This window comes from Grampus griseus (assembly GCF_964374135.1).
Source record: "Grampus griseus genome assembly, chromosome: 12".
NCBI classification, from domain to species: Eukaryota; Metazoa; Chordata; class Mammalia; order Artiodactyla; family Delphinidae; genus Grampus; species Grampus griseus.
Genome location: NC_139006.1, coordinates 84,628,305 through 84,640,784, shown reverse-complemented (window position 1 = coordinate 84,640,784; position 12,480 = coordinate 84,628,305).

Below are 12,480 nucleotides of genomic sequence, written 5' to 3'. Positions count from 1 at the left end.
ATGATACTATCATACTTCTCTGCAACAGAATATGTATAAAAATTTAAATTAGTATTTACTATAGCTAGAAAGTTCTAAGTGTTAAATCTTTCCTCTGGGCTAAATTCTCATTACAATTATTAGTAGTACATGATTGATTTAAAAAACCACCTACATATATTATACGCTTTGGTAAAGAATTTTTAGCTATTTAAAGTAATTTATTGGAAATATATCCTTTACTCATATCTATTAGGCTTTAAAAAAATTAGTTCAGTTATCTATAAATGAGATTATTGCTCGAATGAGACAGGATTCGGTGAAAAACACAGCCAAAAACAGTGATTTAGAATAAAATCCATAATACATTACTCATATATTAAAATTTTATGGGCATGTGGTAGAAATAAATAAGAGCAAAGAGGAAGCTTGGGTCCAAGTAAAAAGTGAATGTGCATTTACAGTAGCTAATAATCATTTGACAAAAGTTAATGAAAATGTTTCTCCTGCAAATCTGAATAAAAGTTAAGAAAATGCACAATTTAATCTTGATACAAAACTCTTTTACTTGGAAATATAACGTTAATTGTCAGAAGGTGGAACTTTCTATCTCCTACCCCCTGAAATAAAGCAAAACATGCAACAGACAGGTGGTCTTGAGTGAGGAGGCGTTCTCCCATAACATACTTTCAAACTGTATTTCAAATTGTCCCTTTGTTTGGAGCATTTTGGCTTTTAAAGAGGTAATAAATGTACAGCACTTAGAACGATGCCCGGGGTTGAGTGTCTGGGTCTGCTCAGGCTGCTATAACAGAATATCAAAGACTGGATAGCTTATAGATAACAGAAATATATTTCGAACAGTTCTGGAGGCTGGAAGTCTAAGATCAAAGCGCTACCAGGTTCAGTGTCTGGTGAGAGCCCGCTTCCTGGTTCATGGACACTGTCTTTTCCATGCAAGCTCACATGGCAGAAAGCTCTCTGGGGTCTCTTTTCTAAGGACGCTAATCCCATTAATGAAGGTTCTGCCCTCATGACCTTATCACCTCCCGAAAGGTCTAATACCAAATACCTCCAAATACCATCCCCTTGGGGATTAGGTCTCAACATATGAATTTCGGGAGGACACAAACCTGCAGTCTGTGTAGCTCTGTCTTGTAAAGGAATGCAGGAAGGCAATAAGGACAGCAGGTGGCTCCACTGCCAGCAGGTTCTCAGGTTTATCTGCTGTAGGAGAGAGAAAACATGGAATTGGGGCAGCTGGAAATTGGTGCCCTTAAAACTTTCTGAACCCTTCTTCAAAAGTCTTCTTGTGCCCATGGGTATTTCAGTCTGAAGATCACTGCCTTACCCAGCGATTAAGTAAATGAGCTAATATTTAAACCTAAGGGTACACAGCTGGAAATCTCCAGCAGGTGGCGATGCAATCCAGTCCTTGGGTAAAGGATGCTTTGCAGATTGCTCGGTATTGACAAATCCGATCTTAGTTTAAAGAGCTAAGTAAATAGGTTTCACTTCTTTGCTGGATTTTTTTGGGGAACAAGGACACTATGAGAGAAGACAAAGAAAGAGTTATGTGGTCGGGTGACCAGAGGTTGGGTGCTTCAGAAAGAGAAATGACATGACTTATTCTGAGAACGTAGGGAATACCACCATCACGGAAGTTACTATTGATTACAGATCCATTGATACATTAGATCGTCCTTCCAATCACCACGATTTTCAGTTCCCAGCACGGTCACAGAGCTTAGTCTCCAGACTCCCAGGCAGCTCTGTTTAACCAAGCTTAACTAAGCACACAGACCATGGGAGCACCCATCACCCTGGAAGTTTGAGAATTTTCCTGAGCACAGGGGCCACTTTGGAAAGCCTAATTGTTCTCAGAAACCCAGATGCAGAGTAGTGGTAGGTCACCACGTTAGATGCCTGCGACGTTGGATGGCACAAACAGAGAACAGCGGGGGAGGAGGCTAGGAGGGGACAGCAGACGCCAGCCTTGCTTCACACGCCTCAGCCCCAAAGGGGCTGCTGAACTCCAGTCCCCCCACAGTGGTCTCTGTGGGTCTCCCTCAGTGTGTCTGTCATACACTGCCCCCCATTCTTTTTTTTTATATATAAATAACTTTATTTTATTTATTTATTTTTGGCTGTGTTGGGTCTTCGTTGCTGCGTGTGGGCTTTCTTTAGTTGCAGCGAGCGGGGGCTACTCTCCGTTGCGGTGCGCAGGCTTCTCATCATCGTGGCTTCTTGTTGCAGAGCACGGGCTCTAGGCACGTGGGCTTCAGTAGTCGTGGCTCGCGGGCTCTGGAGCGCAGGCTCAGTAGCTGTGGCGCACAGGCTCAGTTGCTCCACAGCATGTAGGATCTTCCCGGCCCTGGGCTCGAACCCGTGTCCCCTGCATTGGTAGGCAGATTCTTAACCACTGCGCTAGCAGGGAAGCCCACCGCTCCTCATTCTTTATGACAGGGACCAGGCAGCCCTTGGAAACTCAAAGGCTGAGACTGAACCGTCTAGTGGTCTCACCGTCCCCATCCCAGGGAGATGGAAGGTCTGATCCAGAGCGGAAGCAGCAGCATAGATGTAGCGGCCGCAGGCTCCACGTAACCAGGATTCACGTTTCATACTTCACCCGCCTTACGCACCCCCCCACATCCCCAAGTAGAGCATCCAGGAGCCACGGTTGGTGTCCTCTATCCTCCCTATGAGCTGGGGATTAGGTCTCCGCCCAGAACCCCTCTCTCCAGAGCAAAGGCTCTCACAGGCAGGGCATGCAGCAGTCTTTGTGGGCAATAGTTTTTTACTTAACAAATACCTTCATGTCTTCCTATTCCTGACCCAGGAGGATATTTCAAAAATAAGATAGAAAATGAGTTGGGAAAGGTAGGGCAGCTTCTACTGAGGACACTCTTCCTTTGTTCTGATTCCTCACCGGTTACACATCACTCCAGGGTAAGGCCCATGCCCAGCGTGTCTTCTGAGGCCCGGGTTTAGGCCCTTAGTTCCCAGGGGAGAGAGAAGCACACAGGTGCTAAGACGGAAGGGGCTTCCTAGAGAGAGATGCCCACAGACCGTTGGGTGCCACGCACGGCCACGGCCACTGGATGGCCAACGTCCACCCTGATGACCCAGCAGTCACCCAAGGGGTCCACGGCACCCTTGCCTTTGGTTCCTGCTCCCCATGAGTCTGCTTCCACTTTCTACTCGGACACTGAGAATTCATTTCCTTTGCTTCAAGTTGACATTTCTCAAAAGAGAGCATATGACTGGTTTAGCAAGTCACCATTAGGAGTCAATTCCCCTGCCAGAAGGTCTGGCCAGGTTCTAACCAGGCCAGCAGCCTGCATGATGACAGCTGCCTCTGGGTCGGTCTCCCCAGCTGGTGCAACCCCAATCTGGCCGAGGGGGCAACGTCCCAGCTCAGCGCGGCGCTCTGTGCTGCAGGAGACCAAGACAGACGCGGTCTGCAGTTGACGGTGGACAGGGTGGCATGACTGAGGCCCCTGCCTGGCCTGGCCCGTTCCCCAGCGTACAGGACACGGAACAGGAGAGTCTTCTAGCAGGTGGGACTCTGGGGGCAGTTGGCCCTGGCTCTCTGGGGATTCGGGCAGAAGTGACAGAAGCTTCCATTCCAATTTGGGGTCAGGTCAGGACGCCATCCCAGCACTTGAAGAAACAGGACTGCTTTTATCCTCAAGACAAAAGCTACCGCCGACTCAGTACCGACTTCTTGACTTAATGGTTTCCAGGACAGCACTTTCATCCAAGAGCCTGGAGGTGCCACCCTGGGCAGAGAAATGTGAGTAGGCAGGTAAGAGACGGAAACGAGAGCTTTTAAGTCACTACTTTGAAGAAAACTCCAATTATTCTGACGACTCCCCCCTCCCCACCCCCCAAACTAAAAAACAACTACAACAGCAGCAGCTGCAGCGGAGCCTGGTCTTCACCTTTGAAATCAGCGTTTCCTGCTCTCTGGCCTGGAACAATTATGTGACACCTTAACTCTGAGTATATTTAAGAACGTCAGTTGAGTGAATTCATAAACCCCCCTGCAATTTTCTCTAATTCAGTGAAGTCTATGTTGACTATGCCAAAGATTTTCAAGTTCAAAGAGCCTGAAAGAGCTTCAAGATATAAGACTTTGCTGTTTCCCCTAATATTTATGAGCTTTTTACAAAGGTCAATGAAAGCACCGTGAAACTGGAATAAGTATCCACGTGCCACGGTTAACATTTAGACTCCATAGTTCTGGCTCTATGCCTTGTGCTGTCACGTCCAGGCATCCAGGACAGTCTGCTCTCTGTTTTACGGCAAGTGTTCTTAGTCATGTATTTTTTACTAGAGATAGAGTTCGGCTGTTGTGTATCTGAAAAGGGGCTTTGTTGTCAGGTTAGCGCTGAATTTTCTTTTTTCATGTTTGCCTTTTCAGAGATATGTTTTTGTTGATGATCTCAATTGCCACACAGATCTTCACAATGTAACACTTTTGGAAAGAGTGTTCTGAAAATCACGGTTGTGTCATATCAACAAGAAGCTGTAGGAATTGAGAACGTTGAATGTGGGTCGCAAGTCCTGAATTAGTCTAGTGCCTGACACACAGTAGGTGCTCACTAAATGTGGAGAGTGAGTGGACAAATGAATGGACGGATAAAGCTGTTCTTTCTATCATTCTTTCCTCCCCTGCCTGGGATGGTCCTCTTCAACAGGTGTATCTTATAGGTGTAGTGACCGGGAAGGAAAGTTACAATGCTTTCCCTTCCCCCAGTCTTCCTGTGTTGGATGTCTTCCGTCTACAGGCGTGACAGCATCACCTTGATTCTTACAAAAACCCTAAAATTCATGGATTCATGGAATCCATGAATTGACCTTAAAAAAAAAAGTTATGACTCTCAATATACAAAAAAGTTAACTTTGGCAGAATTTCCAAAAAGTTTCTTTTTTACTGTAGTAAGAACAATAACATGAAATCTAACCTCTGGACAGATTTGTAAGTGCACAAATAGGTACCATGTTGATCTCTTGGGCTTATTCACCTTGCATAACTGAAACCTTATACCCATTGAATTACATCTCCCCATTTCTCCCTCCCCAGCCCCTGGCAAGCACCAATCTACTCTCTGTTTGTGAGCGTGACTATTTTATCGATAGATGCCTCATAAGTGGAATCATGCAGTATTTGTCCTTCTGTGTCTGGCTTCTTTCCCTTAGTACAATGTCCTCAAGGTTCATCCTTTTGTTGTATATGATAGAACTGCCTTCTTTATTATGGCTGAATAATATTCTGCTATACGTACATACCACATTTTCTTTATCCATTCATCTGTCAATGAACATTTAGCTTATTTCAAAAATTTAAAAGTAGAACTACCATACGATCCAGCAATCCCACTTCTGGGTATTTATCCAAAAGAACTGAAATCAGGATCTTGAAGAGATATTTGCACTCACATGTTCACTGCAGCCTTATTCCAATAGCCAAGACATGGAAACAATTCAAAAAGTATTTTAATTACCATTTGGCATTTTTAAGTACAGACTTCACAAAGTCTTTCATTTTTTTAGACTTCAGAGAAGAACATTAGCTTCTTGTCCCATAAAGGGAAACAGTGGCACAGCATCTATAAGTAGGTATCTGACCAAGGAAAAAGAGAACCGAAGTCATGGTGGCCCATGATCTGAAAGGAACGCAGGGCCAGCCCACCCCACGTGCCAGCACAGGGAGTTAGTTTTGAGACCCCATGTCTCCCGGTCACAGCATACCAGGGTGCAAAGGTCTGGAAGCAGGGATGAAGAGGACTGCTTAGCAAGTTTACCTGTTAGGCTTCTGTTTACACGTCTACCTTTATTATGACACTAACTTCAATAAAAATGATTTTTCATTTTAGTCTTTTGCATCTATTCCACCCTAATAATGTGTGCCAATTTCCACACCATCATGAGAATTTCAGACTGATCTTGGAGCTTTGCCATTAATAATATTAATTGAGATTTGTCATCTTTTATAACGTGACAAATTTTCAGGACTCACCTGTGAGCTGGTGATAACTCTTCTGGGTTTATATCCTCTCTCTTGGCTGCAAGAATACTATTATTCATTTCTCAATTATATTTTTAAAATTTCCAAATAGTTAAGGGTTATATTTACTAATTAATCAAGAAGAAACTTTTTAACGTTTCAGTCTATTCCCACACTCCCCATCTTGCACTGATTATTTAGAAAGGGTCCAAATGCTGAGTCTAATTAAAAGCATACACCACTTGTTGCAACTTACTTCAGATTTAAACTAAAAATTATGAAACATAATGGAAACATGTTTGCTCACCAGAAATTATACCCATTTAGCAATAACTCACAGTAGATTTCTGCCAAAACAGTTCTCGAAATACATGTTCTATTTTGTGCTCCATGATTTGTTCCATCTTCACCTATTTCTAAGCCAGTGCAATTAGGTGATAAGCGTTTCCATTTTCCTTTTTTTTTTGATTGACCGACTCTCCAGTTATCTTTCTATTTCTTATCTGAGAAGCAAAGCATGTACTTGAGGATTTTTAAAAATTCATGATTTGTTTACATTTCACTGCCAGTTGGAGGCTATTTCCCAGTTTGTTTTTTAAGTGAGAGGAAGAAAAATACCCAATAAAACCTATCCTGAATATAAACAGTTTAAAGACCCCCAGATAAGCAGAGGGAAATTGAAGTGCTCTACTGTTCCAGCAAACATCAGGAATTCCGTGTGTTCTGAGTGATAACAATCTGTCCAAAGCTGGAGGAATAGGTGGATGGGGGGTAGGTGAGGCCTGCTAAACAATTCTCTTTATTTACTGCCCCCAAATCTGCAAACCCAGACTGAAATTTTCATTTTCTTCTTTGGGAAAAGCAACATAACCAAACGTACAGAGAAATGTCCAGTTATGCGACAAAAACGTCTGCTCACATTCAGATATTTGCCACCTTTGGTGTCCACAGGAAGGTTTCAGAAGGCTGCTTGGCCCAGAGCATCGTTTTCAGTCTCAGTTACGTCAGTACATTGCCTCTCCCGGATGCATTTGCACTTAGGTCTTACCTCTGACTGTGAAACAAAGGCCGAGTCAAAAAGCTTCAGCCATCAACACAGGTAGGGCTTTCCTCTCCTACTACTGCACATGTACTCAGCCACCCTGGGACTGTTTCTCAAAGTGACTTATTACATGCATGTTAGGTTCCCGGGGCTCCTGCAGCAAACTGGGCGGCTGACAAACAGCAGAATTGTATTGTCTCCGGGTTCTGGAGGCTAGAAGTCGGAAATCAAGGCCCAAGGCTCTGGGGAGGCTCCTTCCCTGCCCCTTCCAGCTTCTGGTGGCCCCTGGTGTTCCCAGGCTTGCAGCTGCAGCCCTCCAGTCTCTGCCTCTGTCTTGCCATGGCCTCTTCCCTGAGTGTGCATGTGTGGCCTCTCCTCTTCTCAAAAGGACACCAGTCATTGCATTTAGGGTGCCCCCCCCAATTCAGTCAGACCTCATCTTAATTAATTACACCTGCAAAAGACAGATTTCCAAATAAGGCCCTGCTCTGAGGTTCCGGGCGGACAAGAACTCGGGGGCACACTACTCAAGCCAGTGAACGTGTATTTCACAATCACGTGCGCACAGTACACACCCCGCTCCGCGGGTCCCCGTCCTCGGGGAAGCCGCAGCTGCCCTCATGCCACTCTGCTGGGTCTCTATCCACTGAGTGAGCCCAAGAGACACCCTGATAGTCAGTGTCCAGAGCAGCTTCTGACTCCTATTCGAACTCCAGAAGGAAGAAGAGAAACAGAAAGAGGAAGAAAAATAGGCGGAAAATGGGGAAAAGGAATACCTAGTGGAGAGGAGGTCCCGAGGCAAGGAGGGGACAGAGCAAGCCGGGCGGTCAGGCTCACAGCGACCACACGTGTCCCGGTGGTGAGACCTGCCCACCCCCGGGTCCTGAGCGTACCTTTGGGGCCTAGTAGTGCAGGTGGGATGATGGCAGAGGTGGAGTTGTTATTCAGCTGGGGTATTTGTTAGTAGGGCCCATGGTGCGTCACCACCCCACCCCACCCCCATGTGTGTCAGGCGCTCCTGGAAGATAACAAGGCTCTCGCCACCCGCTGTCCCTCCCCAGGGGGCTAAGGACACCACGCAGGTCATCACAACGAGGAGGCAGCCAAGGCTGGACATGTCGGCACGCGCTTGGCTGATCGGTACCAGTAGAGCCAGAACGTGATGGAATATTTGGACTAATCGGAGAAGTCATTTACCTTGAAATCAGTGACGTTCGAGATTCAGGGCTCCTCTCCCGCAGGCCCCTTCTAAATAAATAAGTATCCGGTTTTGTGTCTAATTTTTATTCACAGTTCTGTGTTCTTTTTCTTAAAGAGATCCCCTAAATTCTAAGACGTCAGGTCCCATGAACTTGAGTCCAGGCTGGGCTGACGAGGGAGGACAGAGCTGCCCAGACCTCCAGGCAAGATGTGCAAGGCCCCTCAGCCTGCATCCAGGCTGCTGCCTGGAATCCCCATTTGGACGACATGTGGGCTTCATCCCAGAGGTTTCTGCCATCTCCTCGTGATTTAAGTTGTGCTATTTTTAAAACACCCGTTTAGCTTTTCACTGTACTTAATCTTACAGAAAATAAAATGGAAGAAACCACGTGTACTGGCATTTCTGCTGTTACTGTTAGCTTGGCCTCTTCATTATCTTCGAGAACTATCTCAGCCTATGGAACATCCCCCGGGAAGATTTAGGAAACACGGTGTCTCCCTGTGGGCTCACGGCGGTTCTCGTGCAGCCGGCAGGGCTGGGAGCCAAGATTCCCAAAGCTTGCAGGCTCCCAGGTTGGGGGCTGCCCATAGGATCCAAGTTTGTTTGCCTGGCATGGTTGTGTCATCAGGAGAGGCCGTTAGGGGAGAAGTGGGGGGATTTCTCTCCACCTGGGGAGGGTGATGCGGGGGAAGATGAGCGTGGATGGTTTCTTCCCTCGGCTACACTTCCTTCAGGACCGGTTGCTGAGATTCCTAGGGAAGGCCCTCCTGCCTCAGGCGCTGTGGGTCCAGCGAGGATTCTGAGCATGTGGGGAGAGCAGGGGAGGGAGGATGCCGCGTGTGGACGGGTTCTGAGCACCTGTGGGGAGGGGCCCCAGGACCAGACCAGGTGGACCTGCTTTTCCATGGGCAGGAGCTGCTGCAGGGCTGCGGAAGGAGCCATTCTCAAGCCTGCACCCCAGGCCAGCAGATGCCTGGCTCCTGAGCCCCCCGACGGCAGCTCCCACAGGCCCCTTGTTGTCCTGGTGGTGGGGGAGGCTAGGCTGAGGGATTCGGCAGGCAGGGCCGCCCATGCGGCAACTGGTATTGGAGCTGAGGAAGAGCCAGGGTACGCGGGGACTGCCTGCAACCTGAGGACAGTGTGGGACCCTAGGTCACCCCACTGGGGACACTGAGAAGTAACGGGGGCGCCACGAGGTGGGTGTTTATGGCACCAAGCAGTCTGGGGAATTGTGCAGCTGTAACATATAGAGAGAGAGGAAGTGCATCCTTGGTCTGTCATCAGGGTCTGCTCAGACCCGGGACATAAGGCCAGCAGTAACAGGAACTTCTTTTTCAGTTTGGTGGGTTAAAGAATTTTGTCGATGCGATCCAAGATGACAAGTTTCCAACTGAAGCTTTTATTTGAATAGATGGGGTTCCATTGTTGAATGCTGCCGGGAACCCTGAACGAAGTTTTATTTCTTTTTAAAGCATTTGTTTCCCGTTGGGCAAACATGGGCAAGGTAAATGAAGTGCCGGGTTCAAAGCCATCATCTGCTCATGGATGATTTTGCAAGTTTTCAAACTGTAAACAGTTGCTGTCACTCACAATTCAAGTGCCACTATTCATTGTGGTTCAAAAAAAAAGGAATTGGAACTTGGTTTTATGGATGTGAGGAACTCATCCTTAAATTAATCCAAGATGGAATTTCTGCTAAATGTTGAAGTGCTCCAGTTTTCCCTCTACGTCTGTTGACAGTTTATAGGAGACAGTTCTCCAAGTAAAAGACGTGTGCATTAGTTTCCCGTGGCTATTGTAACCAACACAGACCTAGTGACTTAAACAACAGTAATTCATTCTCTCACAGGTCTTTAGGTCAGAAGTCTAAAATCAAGGCGTCAACAGGGCTGGCTCCTCTGGGGGCTTCAGGGGAGAATACCCATCCTTGCGTTTTCCGGCTTGCAGAGGCCACCCTTGACCTGTGGCCCCTTCCTCCTTATTCAAGTGCATCACGCCAGCACCTGGTCCATCACATCTCCTTTTCTGACTCCGACCGTCTTACCTCCTTTCACAAGGATTCTTGCGAGTGCATCGGGCCCCAGGGTAGTTCAGGATAATCTCCCCATCTTGAGATCCTTCCCTTAGTCACACCTGCAAAGTCCCCTTTTCCATGGAGAGAGTCACGTCACAGGGTCCAGAGATAAGAACGTGGACATCCTCATGTGTGTGTGGTGGGGGTTATTACTCAGCCTCCCACCACGTGTGAGGTATTAGTGGAAAAGTCTCCTGGGAGATGAACAAGCTCAGATCAAAGACCCAACTCGAGGGACCCTGGCGGTCCAGTAGTTAAGACTTTGCCTTCCGACACAGTAAGTGCAGGTTCCATTCCTGGTCGGGGAGCTAAGATCCCACATGCCTCACGGCCAAAAAAAAAACACAAAACATAAAACAGAAGCAATGTTGTAACAAATTCAATAAAGACTTAAAAATGGTCCACATCAAAAAAATCTTTAAAAAAAAAAAAAAAGACCCATCTTGAAAGTCCAACATTGCAGTGTCCAGACAACCACGCAGGGTCACGTTCCCGCCCAGGGAGTTCGGCTTAGCCACTAGCTGCTTCCTTTTTACTCTACTCACATCCGTGGAAAAACCAGAGGAAGTGGCTGGGGCAGGGGTGGTCTGTTTCCAGAGCTTCCTGTGGGCCAGATGTGGACCCTGCAGAAGGGAACCGTCTGGATTATGTGGAGAGAGAATCTACCCATGTGGAGAGAGATTGGGTAGAACATCTGGAGGAGGGGCTCCTAAAACAGGGCAGAACATGGAGTGTAAGCACCAGAGGGAGTCTTGGACCACCAAGGAAACTGTGGGTCACAGACTCCCAGCCCCAGCAGCATGTTATCTCTGAAGATAAAGCATCTCGAGGAAAGAAATCAGCATTTGAAATATGCCATCTCTCGAGGGCCCCAGTGTCAAATGACAGCCGTCCTCATCCTCTAGGGCCTCTTGCTCCCGAGGCTGCCATATACGTGTGAAAGTCGCCCTGTGGAGTTGCGTAGTGCACAGTCTGAGGCACAATTTCTCACCACAATGGAATGAAATAAGAAACCAATAAATGAAGACAATTTGGGAAAGTCACAAATATGTGGAAATGAAACAACACACTTCTTACAGGTCAAAGAAGAAATCATAAGGTGAGAGTTATAAAACACGCTGAGATGAATGAAAACAAAACTACAACATGCCAAAACTTAGGGGCTGCAACTAAAGCAGTGAAATAAAGCAGGTAAAGGAGAGAAATGTAATATAGCTGTAAACGCCTGTATTAAAGAGAACAAAGATCGCCATCAACAACCTAATCTTCTATCTTAAGAAGAAAAAGAAAAGTAAACAAAATCCACATCACGCCGAAGAAAGGAAATGATTAGAGATTCCAGCATAATAAATAAAATAAGGAACAGAATGACAACACAGAAAATCAACAGAACCCAAAGCTGGCTCTTGGGAAAGACCAGTACAATCGACAATCTCTAGCTAGACTGACCAAGATAAAAAGAGAGGTGATGTAAGCTACTAAAATCATGAATAAAAGAGGGGACACCACTACCAACTCTACAGAAATAAAAAGCACAGTAAGGGAATCCTATGAACAACTGAATAGCAACAAATTAGAAAACCTCAATTAAATGGATAAATTCCAAGATAGGCAGAAACGAGTAAAAATGACTCTAGAATAAATAGAAGATCTGGGACTTCCCTGGTGGTCCAGTGGTAAAGAATCCGCCTTACAGTGCAGGGGACTCGGGTTCGATCCCTGGTCAGGGAACTAAGATCCCACATGCAACGGGGCAACTAAGCCCACGCGCCACAACTACTGAGCTCACGTGCCTCAGCTAGAGCCTGCCACGCATCCTGGAGCCTGCGTGCCACAACTAGAGAAGAGAAAACCCGCACACCACAACTAGAGAGAAGCCCGCGTGCCGCAACGAAAGATCCCGTGTGCCTCAATGAAGATCCCGCATGTTGCAAATAAGACCTGACGCAGCCAAAAATAAATTTAAAAAAATAATAAATAATAAAAATAAATCTTAAAAAGAAAGAAATAGATCTGAATATGCCTATAACAAGTAAAGAGATTAACTTAGTAATTTTTAAACCTCCCACAAAGAAAAGCCCAAGTTGGCTTCACTGGTGATTTCAACCATATGTTAAAAGAAAAATGAAAACCAATCCTTCATAGCTCTTCCAAAAAAATAGAAGAGGGGG